This window comes from Saccostrea cucullata, unplaced genomic scaffold, assembly GCF_032062105.1.
Source record: "Saccostrea cucullata isolate Sc308-1 unplaced genomic scaffold, CSIRO_AGI_Scuc_v1 ctg1874, whole genome shotgun sequence".
Lineage (NCBI taxonomy): Eukaryota > Metazoa > Mollusca > Bivalvia > Ostreida > Ostreidae > Saccostrea > Saccostrea cuccullata.
Window position 1 is genome coordinate 114377 of NW_026941583.1, and position 6230 is coordinate 120606.

At 32.8% G+C, this 6230-nt stretch overlaps 1 pseudogene; it reads left to right on the top strand.

Annotated features, from left to right (window-relative positions):
- The first annotated feature begins 4502 nt into the window (after positions 1-4502).
- Positions 4503-5993, top strand: LOC134258106 (uncharacterized; annotated as a pseudogene).
- Positions 5994-6230: the final 237 nt, after the last annotated feature.

The window sequence follows — 6230 nt, forward strand, 5'->3', positions numbered from 1 at the left end:
TATGCTAAACATATTGAATAGCATTTACAAACTGCATATAATAAACTGTATATAATAAAGATTCTGTGAAATTTAACTCAGTTGTATAAAAGGAGTTGCGGATAAGAGATGAGTACCTCAAACCATAACAGCCAGAGGGACGGAAATACCGATTACTATATACTTTCCCGCTTTACAAGGTGGGGGGGGGGGGTTCAATCATTGAACAAAATAATGATTTTCAACCACTGATACAGATATGAACCTAATTCAAAGCCAAGGACAACCACCCAATTAAAATGAATATTGACCATTCCTGAAAACTGTTCGGTAACAAAATACAATGATACCAGATGTGGTACATGTCTTCCTACGAACATGATCCTCTATTGTTTTAATAGTTTAACCAAAAACATTCATTTTTAATTATGGATATTCTAGAATCTTTTTATAAATCTATATCAAATATTAATTAACTGTCTAAAACTGTCTGAAGAGCCATTACAAGACAGAAAAACACTTGTTAAAATGACTATTCAAGTCTTTTGAATCTTGATTTTTTTCATTTGATATATTTATACTTACCAAATTCTCAATTTTTCTTAAATTATCAAATAATATACAGGTAGTATGATTAATTTGAGAAAAAAATTGTTTTTAGAAAGGATGGAAAGCAACAAATGATTTCTTGAATGATCGAAAAGAAAAGATGAATGTAAGTTAGAATTTTTTATTGCAATAGCGTATGAACTATGAGATGTCACCTTGTTATATGCAAACACTATTATGTGAAAGTCTCAAGAAAAAATTATACTAAATGCGAGAATATCTATTTTTCTCTTAAAAATGATGATATGACTGGGCTTCTGAATTTTAAATTTTTCATAACATTCCACTTTAACTTAAAAAATTCTCATTTTTTAAATTTAAATTTATACTTCAGACAATATTATATATAATATATATATTTCTGTCTTATTAGTAGTGTTTTCCTTGAGTATTAAAATTTATAATATCTGTATTCAATTTAAGTAATCTCTCTCTCTCTCTCTCTCTCATCTTATTTGTTAAAAATACCCCTGTCAATATATTTACTAACCTTTCTTTATCTTTTTTTCTTTTCTTTTTCAGAAAATGTGAAGACAAGTCTTGCTGAAAGGTTAAAATCGCATGAAAGAAGAAGTATAAACATGTTTTTTTTAATATGACAGTAGCTGATTCTTTAAAATTAGACAGACTTGATGGAGAAAAACATGCTAGATAAATGCATAAACACTTATGTCTTCTGAAAATGTAGGATCACATCCTCTGTAATTATATATGAAATTAAAAAAAAGTGCATATCCATTGTGTATTACCCTATATTAAAGTGATAATAAATTTCCTTTCCTTAAAGATCAAGGTGTCCCAATGCAGATCTTTTAAAGAGAGTCTACCTGCCAAAAATATTTTTTTGTTTTAATTCTTTTTTAATTTAGTCTTTTTTTTATTTCTATCGAATGTAAAAATAGATTTTCAACATTTGTTTATATTCATTAATCTGATAACTTTTATCTTAACAATATTATTCCTTTTGTTTTTGTGAAAGTGTGTTGTGTGTTGTTAAGGGGTAAAATATACATCAAGTACATTTTGACTAATCAGAACGAAAGCTCGAAAACTAATCAGCAAATTTCCGTCGTTGGTCCATCTACCATCTCTTTGCATTTTTAAATTTCATCAAGAATCTGTGGAGAGATTTTAATCTCATTTGTCAGAAATGAAATGGACTATTAATATTCAGACAGAGTTTCACTTTGGAAATATTGCGATAAAATATCTAAAATGGTGAAAGGGGTAAAAATCCAAATAGTTATGATTCAATAATATAATACATATGTTAAATAGGTCTTAATCAGGAATCAAATGTTAAGTATACGGAATACATAGACTTTGTTTTCTTTTTTAAAACTCTCACCTCAAAAACAGGAGAGGTATAATTACTCATATAAATATACTAGCAACCCAATATAGTAACGATACCAGCCTGCGGGGTAGAATGTGACTGAAATAGCAAATTTTACAATAAAGCTGAATAGATTCAAGTATTCAATTGAAATCGTGGCGAAAAGCAGAAGCAACATATTTTCAGGGGAAGGTAAAAAAATTCTAACATTTTCTGAAGAAAAACAGCAATCTTCAGTGTGTTGTGGTTGGGGGCCCTATGTTTCTTCAAAGAACATGTTCGTATAAACATAACTAAATTCGCATGAATGTGCAACATTTTGATGACAGAGGCAAAAATAAAGAATTTTATGTCAGACATAGATATAAATCATTTTAAATATCTTTTTCGGATTAGTAAGTCGGCGTTGTTGCATTGATAAAAACATGATAGTTTCATCTTGTAGAATAATATTTGGATATGTCAGATCCCCTTTCAGATGCTTAAAGGCCTTAATGAAGTCAGAGTTTTTTTCAAAAGGGAGAAAAAAATTCTAACGAAGAATAGCTGGTCAACATAGCTTAGGTTAGCGATAAGGTTCAGGCGCCTTTGTTGTTTCAGAATACAAAATATAGGGATTTTTTTTCTACAATTCATAGAATTTGTCATAATTATGAAATCTTTTTCAGCGTTGAAATATTGTCCTTTCTTATGTACATGTTTATGCTTCATTTTTAAGTATATAAATAAATCAACAATCTGTACTGTCATCTGAGTACATTACGTGTTCTGTTTCTCATTTTTAGGCCTTGATGCACGAGCACACACAAGAACGTTTTTTTTAATCAGAGTCTGACACATCTGTTTCATACCTTTATATTTTACATGAAAAAGACGTTAATGGTAATCTAACAACCAAGCTATATGATAAACGTGATGACTTTAACTTTTCTATCGTCAACTTCCCTTACTTATGCAGCAATATACCTTCATCACCTGCATAAGGAGTATATATATCTCAGTTGATTTGATACGCAAGAGCATGCTCTACGTATGAACAATGCGGCTAGAATAAGGCTGTCCGAAAAATACTAATAAACTATTCAAACTGTACTAACTTCTCTGAACTACCTAGATATGACGTCAAGTCACTGCATACTTGAGCTGACATGACAGGGAAAGTGTCATAATTTTTACATGGCATGTAGCTTTTTTAGGGCGTTTTTGTATATTCCAGGTGTTGGGATTGTTTTTGGCTTTTATGATGTTGAACATTTTGAATTTAGATACCCCTCCCTGTTCCTCTTGCTTTTCTGATACCTACATATTTAAACAACAGGTAAATAGAATATGTGAAACGCTCCCTTATACGTCCATAGACGGAATTAGAATTTATGAATTGTGTTTACATTTGACTGGCACAAGTGATAAACTAGAGGCACTGTGAGCGATGAGCTCACTGATGATGCCCCCGCCTCCAAAATACAAATATTTCAGAGATCTACCCTGCTTAAATTCGGGTTGACGCTGTTACCCTTTCTCTTTTGTATACATAATGGTTACGTAAAATCAAATACAGTATGTAACCGGCCTGTGGAACTTGACAGTAGATTTCATTCTTTCGTACATTTAAACAATAAAATGCTTTCTTTGTTAGTTATTGCTGGAATGAACGGAAGCAGCTGTTGTAAAAAAATACATAACCTGTGTATGCGGGTTATGTAATTTTTTTCTGCAATAGCTGCGACCGTTCATTCCAGTAATAACAAACAAAAGAAGACATTTTATTGTTTATATTTATATATCTTTTAAATTATCATTTAAAAGTAGGATTAAAAAGATTAATTATTGTATTAATGCGAACGTCTTTATACGTTTCATTGATGGAACAGCCACTGATTAAGAAATCTGTACAGGCGACATGACTACTGTAGTTTATGCAGTGATGAACGCAATGGGCTTTCTTAAGAAATAAAGGAGAACATATTCAGTGGATGTAAATATAGGCCGAATAATTGTCAATAATTTACGTCTTATACCGTATGTGCTTGAGTTTATCCGCAATTCAAATCGATCAACAATGTCAAAAGCTTTCTTATATCTGCAAAACAACAATTTAATCTCTTTGTGTTGTTAAACAGGTCCGATTATTAATTGAAGACAGTAAAAATAGCCTCGGGTGTACTCTTTCTGGGCAGCATCTGTAATCATGAAGTCATCTTTATTTGAACATAATATGACTTTGGTTCAAACTAAATGTAAATTTATAATTTGCAAAAACAACTCATCAATATTAATGCATCTTTCATTTTTGGGATCTGACAGATCTGCAGTAATTGCATGTAATTTCATTTTCATTTTTGAGAATTAGCTTAATCAGAAAATAAGGTAAGGTACCTAATACTGTACGCTTGATTATAGTATAATAAGGCATTCAATATCATTGAATAAATCAAGGATTATGAATGAGTTTGTGATAATACGTACCACTTCGTGTTGTGTGTAGCATACCTATTAACAATTCAGCACAATGCATGCATAGCTGTATTAAAGATAAAATTATAAAATAATCACAATGAGGAATCACAGTCAATGCTATCCCGGAGTCAGTGAGAAATTGCTTCATTAAGAGAAAGGTTCAAATCTATAGGATAGCTTATAACCATGGTAAGACAAATTGTTATATTCCAATTTCCTTTCTTATGTGCTTTTTTATAGTTGCCGATGATTTCTTTTAAATGTATTTTACTTTTTGAAAGATATTATTGTTGTGTGTTACCTTAAGATAAAATTATGATAAAAAATAAATTATATCTTCAATGTTAGTTAGACTTCCATGGGAATTGCAAAATTCATTTTCAATTAATAAAACATATGCATCTCATCTAGCTCGTGATATTTATAGAATATTTTATTTATCAACAGGTCAAGGTAAACTTACCTCTGAATCTTTCCACGACGGAGACACCAATAAATGTCACCGGAAACTCTACCTTCCAGAACACCACATCGGGTTGGAGCGCTAGATGGCATGACCGTACCCCTGTCATCCTGTCCGTTTCCACCATCAGTTTAGTGGCTGTATTCTCCAATCTAACCCTGCTCCTAATTGGTCATTCTATCCCGGAAAGAGCTCCGCTCGGTTGTCCTGTTTTGGAATGTTGCCGGAATGTGCGTCTGCAATCTAGTTTTCGGTACAATCACTAATGCGCTTGGTGACAGCCGCCATATTTACAATGAGTGGTTGCATGGGGCTGTTCTATGTAAACTATTTTCTGTGTTCAAACTTTCCTCCACTCACATCATGAGCATGATCCAGATCACCATAGTAACAAGCCTCTTTCTGAAGGTTCGGCAGTCACTATCTCCTCCGTCTAACGTCACATCACGAGTTTGGACCGCTATTCCTTACTTTCTGTTTGTGTTACCATGGCTTGTTGAGGTCGCCTTGTTTCCAATGATTATACTTGGAGAAATAAAGAATCTGCCTGATTTTGCGAAGAAATACAGTTCTCTTATGTGCTATCATTTCATGGAGCGAAATTATCGATACGCCGGAGTGTTCTTATTCAGTTTGCTTTTCTTTATTGTTGTCATCCTCAGTATAGCTCTTTTCCTTTACTATCGATTCAAGAAAGCGTCATATGATCGTCTGCTGGCCGATGACGCGGTGCGTCACAATGAAACTCTCCATTCAATGTTGATTGCGACTCTCGGATCCTCGACTGTCTTTAGCCTGTTCTTTGCGCCGTACATACTGAATATGCTGGTCATAATAACTTGCAATCGTTCTTGGTGTCGCCCGAATATAAAATCTTTTGACGCTGTATACGTTTTGGGTTGCGTTTCCTACGCCATTACGCCTATACCTTGGTTTGCCTACGTCGATATAAAGTACGTTTTCACGGAACTCATGAATAAGGTGAAAGGTTGCGTGAGGTCATCCGTGTCCCAGTGTGGGGGTGTTGTAGAACGAGGCTGGAATCCATCACGGTGGAGTGGTCCCAGAGTCAATCTGACGTCATGAAACGGGGAAAGTAGAGACTCTAAATATAAACCCAAAACTGATTGTATTTCAAATCGTTGTCAAATAAGCAATTGAATGTATCATTAAAGAAACAGTTTATTTGGAAGTATATTCCTCATCATAATCATAAAAAATGTGACAAATAATTATTGGTATAAACTTTTTGGTCGGATCAATCTATATACATGTATGATAAGAGTTAATTTTGCCACCCTTAAAATCAACATTTTAGAATGATATTGATATATTATGTATAACTGATTTTTATATTGTAGAAGAGATTGCATAAGAAATATTTCC